Source organism: Macaca nemestrina, chromosome 5 (genome assembly GCF_043159975.1).
Source record: "Macaca nemestrina isolate mMacNem1 chromosome 5, mMacNem.hap1, whole genome shotgun sequence".
NCBI classification, from domain to species: Eukaryota; Metazoa; Chordata; class Mammalia; order Primates; family Cercopithecidae; genus Macaca; species Macaca nemestrina.
This window is the reverse complement of record NC_092129.1, coordinates 90,760,605-90,779,004: the sequence shown is the minus strand read 5'-3', so window position 1 is coordinate 90,779,004 and position 18,400 is coordinate 90,760,605. Positions and strand designations below refer to the sequence as shown.

The following is an 18,400-nucleotide window of genomic DNA, read 5'->3' as shown; positions in this document are numbered from 1 at the left end:
TGTTTGTTATGTTTATTTCTAAAAATTTAGACACATACACATTTGTTTTTTGTTGCTGATATTCCTCTCTCTCTCTTTCCTCATCCCTGTATGTATACGTATTTGTATATGCCTATGTATTTATATAATTTATATTAAATGTAAATGTGATATGAGAAGAACTGGATCTGACATTGCTGTCTTTGACAATGGAGGCAGAGAGCTATGAGCCAGGTAACATGGAGGCCTCTAGGAACTGGAATCTGCCTTTAATATATAGCCAGCAAGAAAACGACCTCAGTTATACAATTGAATTCTGCCAAAAAAATTGAACAAGCAAGGAAACAATCTCTCCAAGAACCTCCAGTAAGCAACGCAGCCCTGATGACACCTTGATTTTAGCATAGAGAGACTCATGTCTGACTTCTGACCTACAGAACTGTGAGATAATAAATTTGCGTTGCTTAAGCCACTTAACTTGTGGTAATTTATTTTGCCAACCATATAAAATTGATACGGATATATCTTTATGTAAATTACACAATTTTGCAAATTCATTCCTCTTAAAAATTATACATGGACAAGTTTTCATGTCATTTACAAAGAAAGCTCACTGTGTGCACAGTTTTTTCTCATGGGTACAGTTTTGTAGGAAAAAACCCTAAATAAAGAATAGCTCATTCAAAGAGTAGTGCAGCCAAATTTCCCTTCAGGAAGGCTCTACCAATTAATATTCCCACCAATAAAATGTGAGAATACACATATTCCACATCCTGGCTACAACTGGATATTATCAGTCATCTTAATGCCATGGCCTTTGCCCTTTCCAGGACTCATAATTACTTTTATAGCTATTGAGTACCGTTATTTCTTCTTTTTATGACTCTCACATGTATTCTAATGGGACACATTAGAGATCCATGAAGGATTTTATAAGAATGTCCTCTTGCCCTAGTAGATTTTCTTACTGTCTAAGATAAATTGGCAATATAAAAGTTATTAATTCAGAAAACACGTAAGGACAATTTTTAATAAAAACATCCATACTCCTAGGTCTCAAAGATTTGTGTTTAAACTCAACTGACTAGGCAGCTAAACTCTACATGTTCAGCTGGACACTTCCTGTACCACAATAGATGAAGTTACACAATAGATGAAGTTACCTTCACAAGTGCAAATTCACTCCTCAGTCTGTTGCTACCATGATCGCCCTTTCCACTCCATGTTCTGAGAGTACTAGTTTCTTTTTTTTTTTTTTTTTTTTTTTTTTGAGACGGAGTCTCGCTCTGTCGCCGGGGCTGGAGCGCAGTGGCCGGATCTCAACTCACTGCAAGCTCCGCCTCCCGGGTTTACGCCATTCTCCTGCCTCAGCCTCCTGTGTAGCTGGGACTACAGGCGCCCGCCACCTCGCCCGGCTAGTTTTTTGTATTTTTTTAGTAGAGACGGGGTTTCACCGTGTTCGCCAGGATGGTCTCGATCTCCTGACCTCGTGATCCGCCCGTCTCGGCCTCCCAAAGTGCTGGGATTACAGGCTTGAGCCACCGCGCCCGGCCGAGAGTACTAGTTTCTAAGCGACCTAAATGAAAACAGAGAGATGTCTTGGGATAATTTATGAACACCTAATAGCTAATATGCACTGAGTTAAGGTAAGTCTCCAATCAAGTCTGACTTAGAAAAGTCTTTCATGGAGAATATACTTAAAATTATTCTTATCAAGTGTTCCTAAATTCCTCCTAAATCTTACTTTTGTTTTTAAATTACAGAATATTTTTAATTTGCCAAAAGTATAAAATGCATGTGCCCACCACTCAGGTAAAATTTAGCCCTACTTGCCTGAGATATAAGGTTATTCTGTTTGTTTCCCTGAATGTTTATTAGTTATCTCCTGTAAAACTTCATATGCCTAACGGGTTCTTGCTATTATTTACATTATTGCCTCTGCAGTTGATGCTATTATTATAATTATTTTGGTTAGTGTGAGTATATGTTTGATTAATGACCCATTCTTAAATTTTTATTGGTCTGTTTGGGTTTCCTTTTCTTTTCTCTCTCTTTTTTTTTTTTTTTTGAGACGGAGTCTCGCTCGGTTGCCCAGGCTGGAGTGCAGTGGCCGGATCTCAGCTCACTGCAAGCTCCGCCTCCCGGGTTTACGCCATTCTCCTGCCTCAGCCTCCCGAGTAGCTGGGACTACAGGCGTCCTCCCCGTCTCCTGGCTAGTTGTTTTTTTTTTTTGTATTTTTTTAGTAGAGACGGGGTTTCACCGTGTTAGCCAGGATGGTCTCGATCTCCTGACCTCGTGATCCGCCCGTCTCGGCCTCCCGCCCTCCCTAATTTCTGTTGGAGGCCTATTTGTTTTAATAGTTTTTTTTTTAAAGACTCTTGTATCTTTATTTTCTATTTTATTAATTTCTTCTGTTACCACTATTTCTCCCTTTCTTTGACTTTTTGGGTTTACATTAATGTTCATATTTTAACATAAAGGCCTTTTAAAATAATTTTATTCTAAATATAATCTCTACTTTTAGTTCTTTTTTAATCCATGAATCATTGGTTTGTGTCATTTAATTCCCATACCTGATAAGTGGCTACTGTTTTGTTACTGTTTATTAATTTCAATGAATATTTTTCAAATAATACAGTTTATATGTTATTATTTGGTATTTCCTGAAACAACCTTTTGTGGCCTAGAATGTGCTAAGGTTTTCTACATACTAATGTTATCTAAAATAAAGTGAATTATTTTTTCAGGTACAGGATGCTATGCATGTACAATAAATAAATTCCCTTAAGTGCTTAGTTGAAATAATCTATATCCTATGATTTTTATACTTTACCTATTATTTCTGGTAGAAGCATGTTACCAATCTTAATATGATTAACTTTGCAAGTTGTCTTTAAAATTCTGTCAAATTAAAAAAAAATTCTTATGATGCAAGAATAAGTTGTCGCATTTCCTTGGCTGAATGCTACAGCTTCAGAAGTTAGGCACGAGTCTTTCATCCATGTCTAATCTTCTCCACCAAGTCACTGGCTTCAAATTCTCTACTTGTTCTTGACCCTTAGAATTTTTTTCTCTCTCCCCTTCTCAGGTTACATATTAAAACCAAATCTTTTAAAATGACACCTGATTTAGCATTTCTTTGTGTGGGAGAGAGGTTAGAACTAACTAACCACATTAGTTAGTTCACCCAGAATTGTGTTCACCAGAAGTTTTCCCCTTAAAATTTAGAGTAGGGTTGATATGAAGAATCAGTGTCTTTCTTTCCTCCTGACTGGGCATATCAGGTTGCACGGACAATATTTTCTAAAATAGACTGTATTCTGTACTGGCAATTCATTTCTTTATTCTATTCTGGCTGTCACACTTAAAGATATTATCAAGATGTTTTGCAAAGTTGCAGAGAATTTTTAAAGCGGTCAAAATGTTTTGAAAGAAAATTAGAAACATATTCATTTATTTATTTTCGTTTACAAGAGGTATTAACAGTATTTTGTAAAGCTTCATAAAGAGAGCTAGGAAACCTGTATGGAAGAAATTAGGAAACTCATTTAGAATTATTTTGATAAAAATATTGCAGCAATTTGTTCCGACTTTGTGAGAATCAGTCACCTATTCTTGGCTGTTCAATGTATAGCTACCACCTGTCTGGAATGTTGTAGAAGAGATTATTCTACTAAGTAAAATAAACACTGTCCTGCTCAAACTTAATGTCTCTTAATAGTCTAAAATTCTATGAGTTGCCATAAATCCAACAAAGTTCCAGCAGATGTAAGACTGTGGAAATTAGACACGAAGTTAATAAGTAGCCTAAGCCAGGTACTGCCGGGCAGTAAGAGCTTTTGGAGCTATAGATTAGTATGGGGAATACCACTGAGCTGCCCACAGTAGGAGCTTGAGGGAAAATAAATCTCAGGTCTGGAGGCAAAAATGCCACAGCGACAACTAGGAAGACGAGAGTTATCTGGTGAGCTTGAACATATGCAGAAAGAAATCACAATTGAAGGATAAAAAATTAAGAGAAGCCAAAATATTTTGTCCCTTGGTAAATAAACCCAGAATAAAATTTCCTTATCTTGTGTTTTTAATGAAATATCATTGATAGTCACTTGAAAAATATTTTATAGTCACTATTTTCACATTGTTTTGATCTTTATTTCTATACTTTTCCTGATCAAGTTACATAAATTGTAAAAAAAAGTCAATGTTGTGGAATAAAGATATGTCGTATCTCATAACCAATTCTATACCCACAAAAGCAGTGCAAATGTATGTATGAAATTTGTATAATGTATTTTTAGCACATATTTTTGGGAGCACATTATCCTTTTCTATGAATCATAACATATTAGAGATAGCACATATATGGAATACATATAAAATTATAAATACATATAGATTATATGAATACATATATACAAATAACTTATATAAAATATAAACATATTTATATATAAAAATTTTTGCTGTAAAATTATATATGGTAAATTGGTAAGCTTTGCTTTTATTGTTGCATATTCTTATTTTAAAAGATGAGTAGACATCATACTCGGGGAATTTATTTTGAAAACCAAGAACAGCAAAATGTTACCACCAAATCATCATACATATGTATAAACACACACACACACAAATACACACTCCCCCCATACACTCTTACACTGTGTTTCCTTAATTTCTTATTCAGTCAATAAAGCATGAATTTCTGGCCACTAGATACATTCAATTAAATATTTCTGAAGTCTAGCTCTGTGGAAAGCACTGTGTTAGATGCTATAAATAGATGAATGCAGAAAAGACTGCCCTGCAGGGGTACAAACACTTTTGAGATACAGACATATACACAAAAATAATTGCAGTAACCCAAACAGTGGTAAGTAGATAATATAAACCACACACTGTGTATCTCTGTGTTTCTTGGTAGATGGCAAACTTCTAGGAGGTGGAGATTTGTCATGAATATATGTATTCTGAAAGTAGGCACCCCTCAACATTGTGAATAAATGCATAACAAAATAAAAAAAAGTATGAAGCTAACATATTTGCCCATCTCAACAAACCAAAACCAACAAAAACAACCAGAATAAAAACTGGTAAATAAGAACTCAGTTTATATTAATGCATTTAGCTTTTACTCTGCAGATACACTTACAGAATGATGTTTCTCTCACACTCAAGGAACCAATCTGGGCATCATATAATTAATGTAATATTTACCGAATCCCTACTGTTCATTGATTTATTTATTCAACACATATTTGTTGAAAACTGTATTAGTTTCCTGTGGCTGCTAGAACAAATTAGCAGAAACTTGGTAGCTTAAAGAGCATACATTTATTCTCCTGCAGTTCAGGAGGTCAGAAGTCTGAAGTCAGTTTCACTGGGCTGAAATTGCGGTATTATCATGGTCATTCTCCCTTCTGAAGGTTTTTCTTGCCTTTTCCGGCTTTTAGAGCTTGAAGGAAATACTTGCTTTCCTTTACTTTTGGTCCCTAGTCTGATCTTCAAAGCCAGCAGCCTAGCATTTTTCAGTAGTCCCACTGCCTTCTCCTTTGTCAAATCTCCCTTTGCCTCCCTGTTATAAAGACATATGTAATTATATTTAGGGCCCATCCAGACAACTCTCATCTCAAGATCCTTCCTCGCACCTGCAAAGTCCCTTTTGCCATTTGAATTATTATTCACTGGTTCAGAGTATTAGAACCTCTATATCTTTGGGAATTTTTATCATCCGACTATAAGCCTATGAGCACCTACTATGTGTTGGGGGTTGGAGCCCCAGCTCTGAATTAGACAATCTCTGAACTGCTTTCATGGAACCTGACATTACAGGGTGTATAAAAGATGTATACAACACAGGCCTGCTATTTAATTGTGTTCTCTAATAGAAAAATGTTTATCAGTGAGTAAATGGATGTTTTTTTCTTTTTCTCTTTTAACAAGAGAAATTGCCAGCTACTTCTTAGAATAAGCAGGCACAGAAAATCACCTTGTAGCTGATACTGTTGAGAAATTACTGTGGTCTCTCTTATATAAATAGAAGACAAGTGAGCTCATCTATTTTGAGAAATAACGAGGCATTTTTTTTTCTTTTACTGACTTTTGCAAACTGCTCCTTTTTGCGTGGCAGAAGAGGGTGGTATCATGGCAAGAGAAAGATTAGGTTGCTTTGTTTAAATAACCCATGGCATCCTACGAAGGAAGAAACCCAAACCTAATACCTTCGGAAATTCTCCGTAAAACCTGGAGTTTGAGTGATGCAACATTTGGGGAGTGGCTGATTGTGGTATGACACTAATGCTCAATCATAAAACATGGGACTTCCTTCCATCAACACACTGAGAGGCCCTATATCAACTGGTGGAGTCATTTCCGAACTCAGGAAGTGCTACATCTTCCTGCTGGCTCTGGTTTCCACTAAGGACATGCATCTGCCTTAGCTGCCACCATGTCTGTTTGCAGAATAGGGTTTCCTTCAGGATAGGGTTTCCTTAAGGAGAAGTATTCCATATCTAGTAAATCAATGCATTGGCATCTAACAGCATCATTCAATCAGAGGTGAACTTTCTGCCTTCTTTATTCGGGAAGGCAGAACCCTCTCCCATCTCCATCACTCAGGAGGGCCATGACCTGGGCAAGTACTTGGATCAGAGAATGAGATAAACTTTCACCAAAGTGGCTTGGCCTGTTTAGTTAGAAGTTACCTACACTGAGTTTAATTCTGGGTTACGTACATCAATTCTTAGAAGAGCCTTATCTAATGCATCAAGAAGTCACCCTAAAACCTGTGACCACTATGAGGCCAGTGAATTTTAATCATGGCCTACCAAGGCAAGTTTTTTCCTTGGTCTGATCATAGTTCGTGAATTTATGTGAGAGAGAGTTAGAATGGATTCCTTGCTGTCAGGATGCTGGTAGGTATAGTGAAAGGATTAGAGCATTAGGGGGAACAATGAAAGTTTGGTTTTCTGAATTATCTGCTGCTATAAACTGGTGGAAACTTTAGTGGTTTACTCATGGCACTTCTTGGAGTTACATTCTTTGCATCCCAAATTGTGTCAAGGAATATCCAAGTTACACCTTCATAAACCCAAGATATGATCAAAAGAACAGAACAATTTAGTTAATTAAGAAATGATTGCTGTTTCATATTCTCCCTATAAATGTATAGGGATTAAAAGAATAATCAGTAAGTATAAAATAAACTTTATATGGACAGTGAAGCATACTGTGATGGATAATTGGACTATTTGGGGATTTATTTTATTTTGTTACTACTTAGAATCTAAAGATCCTTCAGGTTTTTGGAAGAATAATGTATTGTGTGTTTTGTGCCCAATTTCCCATTAAATAAGCCAAAAGTTCTGGGCTCTACTTCAAGGAAGTTAAGGAGGAAAAGACATACAGCCTAGAGTAAGCTAATCAAATGATCTCAATCCAAAATTTGAATCTTGAAGCAACAAGGTAGATAACACAGGCAGAGTTCAGAAGTCACTCATAGTGTGTCAGCAGCATTGAGTTCAGGGCAGCCCTGAAAGCAGCAGTGCCCTAATCTATACTGTTATATGAAGCTGTGTTTCCAATTTCCTAGCCCCTCTTGTTTCCTGCCCATTGCCATTACCTAATGTACTAGCCTTCATCTTCATGCTAAATTCTGTAACTTTTTGCATAGTCTATTTGTTTTTAGGTTTGCCAGATTCAATTTCTATTGCTTACAAAATGTATCTCTGATTAATGTAAGTGGAGAGGATATGGACAGAAATTGATTTCTCATCTTCAGTGAGAGGAGTAATGAGCAAAGATATAAATGGCATATGGCTAGGAAATACTAATGAAACTTCTAGGACAGAGGAAAAATAGACATGAAATAATCGGGAGACAAACAATAGGGCCCACTGAAATAGAGGCAAGAAAAACATGGTTGAAGGTGTAACTGTTTGCTTAGGTCTGGGAAATACAAAGAAGACTCTTCAATGCTGATGTCAAAAGATATGATTAATGGCTGCTGCTTTTCTAGTAGCAAGACAGGATTCACCTCAAGGATCTTGTGGGGTGGGGACTATGATTTTAATAAATGCCTATTAGAATAAACCAAAGGCTACTATTAGTTTATTGTGTTAGAATCCTTCCATACAAGAATTTGACAAAAAAGAAAAAAATGGGGGATTTTTTTTTTCATTCTTCCTTCTTTGGATCATTTTTGTCTTTGGACTCTCAGTGACTGATTACTCCTGATGCAACACACTTAAAATGTCTATTTATGTCAGCTGTGGCAGTCTCCCTTCCTAGCCATGGAAGAGCATATTCTTGTTTATTGGCAAAGCTGTCACCATTTAATTGGTATCAGATTCTGACTTGCACAAGTAACATTATTCACTGTTAAAAACCTGGAGGGTGCCGGATTATTGGGCAAACTTTTCTAAACCGTTGTTCAAATGTTTCTAGGAAGCTGAGCTGAACACATTACGATGGAAGATGGAAGTATAAGACTATCAAGAAATCCAAAGTGGTAACGGGCGAAGTCTATTCAGCATCCGGCAATGGATTTATCTTAGTTGGGGAAACGGGTGTTCCGAATAATGTTCTGGAAGTTATCAGGATACCTATTTTCAATATAGGACTGAATTTTTTAAAGTAATATTTAAGGTGGTCCTTGATAATTAAATAAAATGCTTAATTCATGTGGCTAAAAAAAAAAAAATTCCTATTTACGATACAAATGAATTTATATGCAGCTCTTTTTCCTTTCAAGAAACCATCTATTAGATGAATGGCATATTCTTCTGGTGCTGTATTTTTAATTTAAAAAATACATAAATATGGGCTCATATAAAAAAAAAAGCACTACAGAGAGTAAAAAAGAAAATTCTTCATTCCCCTGCCCTTACATCACTATAGGTAACAATGCATATATCCTTCCAGATATTTTTATATATCATACATGCACATATATATTTAAAATTTATATTAATATAACACGAACTTCTCTTGTAAGTAATAACATACTAATCACTTGCTCATTTATCTTGGAGACCTTTCCCATCAGTGCTTATTAATTAACTAAATTCTATATTGTTTACATTCAGAAAATTATTGAACTAATTAAAAATAAATGTATACACGAGAGATAAAAAAATTGGATGTGGCAGCTATTATGGCCATCCCATATTTGAAAATAAAATCAAGATTCAGAATGCAAAAACATTATATATGTGATAATTATAACAAAACATGTTTGCTTACTTTCCAGTGATGCCAAGTAAAAAAAAAAAAAATCTACATAAAAACACTGGGAAAAAAGTGATGTGAAAGAAAAAAAGAATATTAACAACATTATTACTATCATTGCCACCTCAACATTCCCTGACAATAGCAGGGGATAGGTAGAGCAGTCAGAGTTACAAGATGGGGCACTAGCAGCAATTCTAATCCAGTTTATAAACACCATTGTGCAATGAATCTGACAGATACAGAGGGTGATGCAATGAGAATCTACTTGCCCTAATTTATTTACACTGGCAGTCATAAAGTACCCGGTTTTTAAGCAAGTGAGCATGCACTAACATATTTATAAAATAAAATTTTCTCCCTCTCATTTGACATCAGAAAATGTATTAATCATTCCCATAAATATATTAGAATAGGGAACAATGATTATCTCAATGGGTGCAGGAAAAGCATTTAATCAATTAAGCTGTCACTCATGGTTAAAAACAAAAGCAAACAATAAAACATTATGAACTGTAAACTGAACACTTAATAATCCTGATAAAGTATTTACCAAAAACCCACAGCAAACATTGTTATCATTATAAAATGTTAGCAGTATCGCAGTAAAGAGATGAATGGGATACTACTTCCATTAAACATTGCACTGGATGCTCTGTTAATAAATAGAAGAAAAAACTGAATAAGTGGTTTAAAAAGAGAGAAAGAAGGAAACCATTATTCTTACTTACAAATGATATGATTAGCTATATAGGTCATCCAAAGATGTAACAAGGAAATAAAGCAAGCAATCAAAAAAATTCAGCAAAGCTTCTGGAGATGGTACCAATATATTGAAACTGATGCTCTTTTAATACAATGTGACTGAACAATTAGCAAATAGAGTTTAAAGACAGAGATCTCTAATTTTAGTAATAAAACTAGGAGGCAATATAATGAAAGATATTCAATAAATTACAAAGCACAGTAGCACATAAAGTATCTGAATAAAATAAATATACCATGTTCATAGATAAGACATGTCACTAAAATAATCTTTAAATTCAATTCTTAAGTTGAATAAAATGCCCAATTAAAATCCAATTTTTAAAAATGGATCTTCGCTGGCTCATCCTAAAATTCAAATGAAAGAGTAAAGAGCCAAGTATAGTTAAAGCAATTTTAGAGAAGAATCATCAGGAGGAGGGGCTTGCAAAATGTTTTAATACATAGAGTTGAGTGCATGGGTGTTCATTATGTTATTATTTGTCCTTTTCTGTATCTAAAATTGTTACAATTAAACTTTTAAACTTGTAGAAGAAAGAATAGTTTCTGCTCTTATATTGGGAAGAATCTTGTAAGCAAGAAAGCAAAAAGCACAAAATTAAAATGTAAAATATTATTAAATTCAAAAAGCTGTATACTGAAGTACGTAACTTACAAGAGAGAATTAAACTAGAAAAACTAAATATTATCTACAAAATAATTTTCAAAAGCAAGCAATTAAAAAAAAGAGACAAAATTAAGAACAGGCTTTAAAAAAAGGGCAAATGCAAATTAAAAGAGCAATCAGATGCTCTTGCCAGCAAAAACTTAAAAGTCTAACAATAGCAGGACAACGATGTGTCAGTCTAGTTAATGGGAAACGGACTTGTATATAGACGAATCTCAAAACCTCTCAAAATCTAAATGGGTAGTGAAAAAAGGGGAAAAATGAAGAATGATTCACATATAAAATATAAAACCAGGAAAAAACTATTTTTAGGGAATCGTACATATGTAACCGAATTTTCAGAAAGGCAACAGAATAAGCAATATAAAAATCATCCTAACGGTGAACGGAAGGAAGGAGATGCTTTCAGAGAGGCCTTTCTAGAAGGCTTCAAAAATACTGGCATTTTTTTTTTCTTAAGCTCTGTAGTGGGTACCTGGGCATTTTTCATTCTTCTTCTTTAAGATATGCACATGAGATATACTTGTATGTATATTTCCCAATTAAAACTGGCGTAAAAAGTATTTTTAAGGAGAGCCTTTATGAAACTGTTCACATCAGCAAGTTGTAGCTTGAATAAGGATTTCCTGTTACTATGCAAGCAAATAAAAGATAGCATTTTCTTGTTTTCTGAAGCGAATGTAAGATGGAAACCTTCAGTTGTAATCCTGTTTCAAAAGTTCCTGTTCTTTACATCTGACTTATCGTCAATTATTTCTAGTATTTCAGTACAGATGTGACTTTATAGAATACATTCGCAAATTAAAAACGCCATCTGCATCTGCCTACCTTGGGCTTCCAAGTAAAGTTCTGTTTTTTACAAAATCAAAACAGTTCCTCAACTTAGAAAGTTCGAAAACCAGTATACTCGGGGTACAAGCAACTTGTGAATGTTTCACATAAAAACAAACAAAAATGTGTCCTCTGTAATACAGTTAGAGCCTCCCAGCTGAGCCTCAGAAGACCGTTTCTAAGGGCAGTGAGTTCTACTTGCAGAAATAGGACGGGAGTGCAGTCTGACTCCAATCTACACGTCTTTCCCCTCTTACAGAAAGCCCCGAAACGCAGTCCTCTCTTTCTTCCGCGCCGCTCCCGCCCTAGGCCTCTTAGACCCGCGACTGGAGGCTCCGGGAGACCCCCCGAGCCCCGCCCGCTCCGTGACCCCGCCCCTGCCCGTCCCGCCCCTGAAAGCTCCCGGAACGCTCTGCGCGCGCCTTCGGGGAGGAAGGGCTGCCTGGGCCCGCGGCGCGGCGGCAGTCTGCTCTCTGTTCAGGGGTCTCAACCTCTCCTCTGGCCGAGACCCCGCAGGAAGCGGATTACCCGACGCTGGTGAGTAGCTGCAGGATTCGGACCCCATAGAGGCGGCGGCGGTGGCGGCAGGGGGCACGAGGTCCACCGCGGGCGCTTGCGCGCTCGCCCGCCAACCAATCTGGTGGCGGCTTTCCTCCGGGCGTCCTTTGACCCGGCGCCCCTCTGGCAGGTAGCTGGTGGCGCCGAGCGGCGAGTCTGTACCCCCAGACCCCCCATTAACCTGAGCTGTCACTCTTACGCCTGTATTAGTCTGCGTTAGTTCTACTGCCTTATACACTGCTTTATCCCCACCCCACCGGCCTCGTCGCCGCCTCCTCTTTGAAACGGAACCGCCTGTCGCCTCGGTTTTTCCTCGTCTCCCAGACAAGTTGGAGATTTCGGGACGGATGAAAGCCTTTTTCAGCACCTTCTCCTTGTTCCCCAAGACTGCCTCTGAGCCTTGAGCCGACCGGGAGAGTGGAAGGACCGAGGCCTGCTGGGCTCAGGGTGCAGCGGAAAGGTTGCTGTCGCCTGTCTCAGCGCCTCTGGGCATCGGGAGGAGACCGCCGGATGGCGAGGCCGCTGGAGATGGTTTTTCAATTCACCTGTTAACGTGTTTGACACTGTCATCTTAGACTCTTACCCTTTGCTAAGTCTGGGGATGCAACAATGCTGGATTAGTGTTTTTGGTGTTCCTTTTTCCAAAGAAGCAACTTGAAGTACAGGCAGTTGTAACTGGTTTTGTTGTTGCAAGACCCTACGGATAAGTGTTAAACATGAAAATGTGGAAGTGCTATAAAACAACAAGGGGGGGATAATGTTGATTATGAACTTGAAAATAAGAAAAATGGGACTGAAATAGGCTCTTCACGTTGAAGTATTGGGGCAGTAGTTTGAAAAAATATATAAAGTAAAACCTAGATGTTGGAGATACTGTGTCACGTTGTTTGCAAATCACTTTCATGACAATACATCTATTTCAGGTGTATCACACCTGAAAAAAGCAGGAGTGCTGTGAATTTGTGGATTTCCAGGCTCAATGCAAAAAAACACCCCCAAAACAAAAAATCACAACAATGAAAACACCATATCCAGAACTGTTGCTGTTATTTGTGTGATGAATAGTGAATGTATGATCAGAAAATAGAATAAAGTGTCTTTAGTTTTAAGTTTGGGCTACAGTTTATGGAGTAGGTAACAGTTAATCATTGTTTATTAAGTACATAATCCTTAATTGAAAACATAACCATATAGCAGCAGCTTTCATCTTATGTCACAAAAATAACTGTGGTGTATCCTCTAAATTTGATTTGTCTAATACCTTGAAGGAAGGCAGAATAGCATAGACAAGAACTTGAGTTCTTGAGCCGGACTTGATCTGCTCCTTGCTAGGTGATTAGCCTTAGATTGGTTGCTTGGCCATTTGCTGACCCAGAGATTTTTGAAAAAGTTACCAACTGCTCAGTTTCATCATCTGTAAAATGAAGTTAAAAGAAATTCTACTTCATAGGTTGTTGTGCAGGTTAGAAAGTAAGGATGAATCTAAACCTAACTGAATTTCTGTTAACCAGAGGGTACAAGTGTTTACAATAAAACTGACCTGGGCAAGAATTGATTTTGAAACTGATTTTGCAAGTTGCAGATGTCTTCTACTACTGAGTTATATTTATCTCCGGTGGCTTCATACAAAATAAAATTAGAAGAAAACAATATATATTTTTAAAAAAGCACCAAAAATCTGTGTGATTTAATTTAGTTAATAATAATTAAAAGGGGCAGTCTTTTTGGATTTTCTGAGTTGCATGATAAAAGCAAATAATTTTTGAAGTAGTAATTCATACCACCCTGCTTCTGAATCTCTTGGGGTCTCTTAGCTAGCTGGATATGTCCAATAATTTTTTATTAGACATCACTAAGCTTTAAGTCAGCATTTCAAAGAATTAAAAGCACAAAACTCAAAAAATAGAAGCGATAGGTTCAAAAGAACCTATTGTGTGTGAGTAATGTAAACAGCCTTTTGATGAGAAAACAGATTTTCAGTAGCCAATACTTTGAGTAGGTCCCTGCTTTGGAAACATATCTGCAATTAACTTATAATTTTTTTTCTATGGTGACTTACAAAACTTTTCTTTTATTGAAGCTAAATTAGTTCCTCCATCCCTTTCGTGCAAGATCAGACATTTTAGGCATCTCAAGGGTCATTGTGGTTTTGCAGTGTTTAAGATGATTGTTTTCATTAAATTGGATTTTTAAAATTATTGGATCTTTATGATTCTTTATAATATGTTCAGTATACACTGTAAACTTATCAAGTGTGTATACGGTCAGTAGTCTATATATACACAGTCTATATATACCTATATATACACACACATATATACATATATACACACACATATATATACTGCCAAAATACCAATGAAACACTAAAGAGCCAGAAATTAACTTTAAGCTGAACACTTAACACTATGTGAAAGATATGTTATACTCTACTAGAATGTGAAGATAAAGACTCTATTTCTGAAACTTAAGGAGCAATCTAGTAGGGAATATAAATATAAATGCACAGCATGATATGAAATGACATAAGAAATGACAATTTAAAAAGTAAATACTGTTAACAATGAAATATATGAGGAGTAAGTACTTTCCACTGTGGAATCAGGAGAGGTATCAAGAAGAGGCAGCATTTCAACGTTGACTTGAAGGTGACTGGTATTTCAATAGTTGGTCATATAGAGAATAGGCACTTAGAATAAAATGTGTTCTATTTTAATTGCTTCCCAGACACCCATCTTTAATCATCATCATAAACAATTGCTCATATTTATTTAGTCTTATACTAAGCCACATGATTCTGAGAGTTTTACAATATTAACTAATTTCATCCTCACAAAAATCCCATGAGTGAAGTAATAGCTCATTTTATAGGTGAGGAAAGGAACTCAGAAAGATCAGGTCAGTTTTGTAGGTCAGATAACTAAAAAATGGCATAGCTGGAATTTGAACTCAGGCATTTGAACTACAGAGCTCATATTTTAAATATCAGTGCCCATCTGTGTTTATTTAGGCTGAGATGACTTAATTGAGATACGGAGGTTGAGCCAGAGCCAATAGATACCTTTTAAAATTGAGCTTGTGTGTCAATCTATAATGATGTGATACACACATTTTAATTGAATGAATGAAGTAATGTAAAATGAGAAGACAGAGGGATCAGCTTAAGAAATTACATTTATAGGGGAGAGAGGAAGAGAGAAAAAAAACAGCTTCCAAAAATGGACATTTTGTGCTTTGTATTCATGTGTAGATCTAGAAAATGAACCTAAGAAATTTTTTTAAATTTCCTTTTTTTCCTATATTTCTTCACTTTTCATTTATTTATAAATTCATTAGTGTTTACTCTTTGATAAAACATTACTGTTTCAAATTGTCTTGCATGATTCACAGAACAGTTTTATCAGTAGGCAAAACAGATACCCTCTTTTTTAAGAAAAGGCTAAATGACTTGCCCAGGATCACACAACTAAGCGTGACTGATTTGAATTTACATCTTCAGATTTATTATGTATCTTGATCTTTCATGCATCTCACCATTTAGCTGAAGTCAGCATTTCAAAAATCAATGCCTTACTAATTTCTAAATCTGTTAGTTATTTCTCCTGTCTCTGTAACTCTTCCAACATTCATTACCATTGTGTTTTTCCTTATAGAATACCTATCCAGACCTTTTCCTTAGGAAGTATTATGTTCTACTTTTAGAAAATAGTAAGAAAATCACTGTTTTATCACCCAGACATAACTATTTTACATGTTTATTTCCTTCTGTGTGTATCTTTAATACAGTTGATATTATGTATCATAATAGTTGATATGATATTACATCCAAAATATTATTTTTGCTTCATGTCTCATCAAAATTCTCCCTTTAAGCAAAGGGGGAAATATTTGTTGTGATGTCAATAATTTGAAAATTTCAGACAACAAATTACAATGGCATGCCAAAATGGTTGTATCATCCTTTTATACCTATTAGTGCAACAGGACTGCCACAACTCACATGTAGAAGTTTCACTTCCTAGAGTCATGTAGTTGAGGGTTTGAAAGACCTTATGACTTAGCCCTTTCCAGAAATAAGCAGGTATGTTAACAGCTCACATGCTTCAGTTTACTGCTGGGATAAATAGCACAAACAATCTCTGTATACTTTTCCTGCATATTCACCAAATGGTAATATTTTACCACATTTGCTTACCATTGTACACACTCTCTCTCTCACACACACACACACACACATGCCCTTATTATATGTTGCATTGTATGTAAGCATACATTATATATAGTGTATGTATGTGGTGTGCATATATGTATGAATATATGTGTATTTATGTGTATGTGTGTATCCTTTAATATATTGTCTGATGCTTCCTCGTGATTAGATCTGGCTTAATTTTTTTTTTTTTTTTTTTTTTTTGAGATGGTGTCTCGCTCTGTTGCCCAGGCTGGAATGCAGTGGCGCGATCTCTGCTCACTGCCAGCTCTGCCTGGCCCGGCCTGGTGACTCATGCCTGTAATCCCAGCTCTTTGGGAGGCGGAGGCGGGTGGATCACGAGGTCAGGAGATTGAGACCATCCTGGCTAACACCGTGAAACCCCGTCTCTACTAAAAAAATACAAAAATATTAGCGGGACGTGGTGGCTGATGCCTGTAGTTCTAGCTACTCAGGAGGCTGAGGCAGGATCTGGATTAATTTTTAACAGGAATGTCACAGCAGTGATTCTGTGTTTTTCTCAGTACAGCTTCTCTGCAGACTAATGGTCATATTTATTTATTAAAAATTACCTGATAAAGTCAATTTTGATCATTAGTTTTAATTGGTGTTTTGGTAGGTTTTCCACTGTCATTATGTCCCCATTTGTAATTAATTAGATACCTTCTGGAGGAATGTTTTACCAGTATGTATATAGTTATTAAAAGAAAATCTCCAGACTTGTCTACCTATTCCTTTACTGAAAGTTCATTTACATAGCTTTTTATTAGAGAGGGAAGGAACTGATGTGATGGAATTCAGGGGTGTGGAAGAGTTAGGATACCAGGTAAAGTATCAGAAAAGGTGTAGTAATTAATATTGTTTTCCAAGAGTTTTATGAATTTAAATAACATTTAATTACATATATATAATCATATATATTTATATTACATGCGAATATATGATGTGTCCACATATAACACAAAATGCGTAATATGTAAATACATGTATATGTACATGCATGTGTACACATACACATACGCATGTTTATGTAGCTGCATGCCTTGATATATATGCATGGTATACGTATCGTATATATAGTATACATATATACACATATATAATGTATATATGTACACACACCATATTTGCTTAAAGTTTGAAACAGACAAAATACAATTAACTTTAGTCAGATATGCTTGTGTGGTGGGAAAACTATAAAGAAAGAAGAGGTGTAATGGAAAACACAAAAGTCAAGCAGTTGCTCTTAGGCAGGGAGAAGGGCAGGACTGATGATTCACAGGGAACACAAGAAGTGGAAAAGAGCTTTTAAGCTGGCAGATTTCTTTTTGACTGTTTATTTTATATGTCTTAAACTAGACATATGTCCTAAGCTAGACATATGTCTTTTATACTATTCTTTTATATTATTCTTTATATTATTCACTATTCACAGTTAAACAGGATTGACCTTAAGATTTTAGCTGTTAAAGAAATACACTTGGTAACTTTAGTGTTTCTTAAATACACATAGAATAGAAGCAGCAGTTTGTAGGAAGTTTCACTTGTCTGTCTTTTCTATTGGAGTTAGTCTATTCTAACTTAATTCTCTAGAATAACAGCACCATGATGTATCATAGAACTCATATTTTATAAAGCAATCAGTGTCAGCATTGTGCCAAATACCTTTCTAATAAGAAATTTGTATATAAAAAGACTTGAATACTTCATTCGTATGATGTATATGTACCTATATACATATACTCATACATATATACACACACACAGCAATAGTGTCTTTTCTTAATTAGCCAAGAAGCACTGCATTAATATATGTCCATAAACATACTTACTAAAACAAAAACACATATAGTACCATTTCAGAAGTTATAAATTACTTTTTATAACCTCTGTTCAGTAAGATTTGCAGTCATAAATTAATTTTGTTTTTGGAGACGTTTTCTTGCTCTGTCACACAGGCTGGAGTGCGGTGGCACAATCATGGTTCACTGCAGCCTTGACTTCCTGGTCTCAAGCAATCTACCCCTCTCAGGCTCATGAGTAGCTGGGGAACTACAGGCACACATCGCCATGCCTAGCCAATTTTTAAAAAAACTCTGTAGGGATCAAGTCTCCCTGTGGTTGTCCAGGCTGGTCTCGAACTCCTGAACTCAAGTGATTCTCC

At 36.0% G+C, this 18,400-nt stretch overlaps 1 protein-coding gene and 1 non-coding gene across 2 annotated transcripts in view; both read left to right on the top strand.

Moving 5' to 3' along the window:
- Positions 1-8,229: 8,229 nt before the first annotated feature.
- LOC112429643 (small nucleolar RNA SNORA24) lies at positions 8,230-8,349 on the top strand. The gene has a single exon (XR_003021913.1). It is a non-coding gene; the product is annotated as a small nucleolar RNA SNORA24 (small nucleolar RNA).
- A 3,535-nt stretch (positions 8,350-11,884) lies between these two features.
- LOC105498556 (mannosidase endo-alpha) overlaps positions 11,885-18,400 on the top strand; it is a 30,970-nt gene continuing 24,454 nt past the window's right edge. Inside the window, exon 1 of the mRNA XM_011770704.3 lies at positions 11,885-12,005. The gene's annotated coding sequence lies outside the window, so the exon portion shown is untranslated. The remainder of the gene's footprint in view (positions 12,006-18,400) is intronic.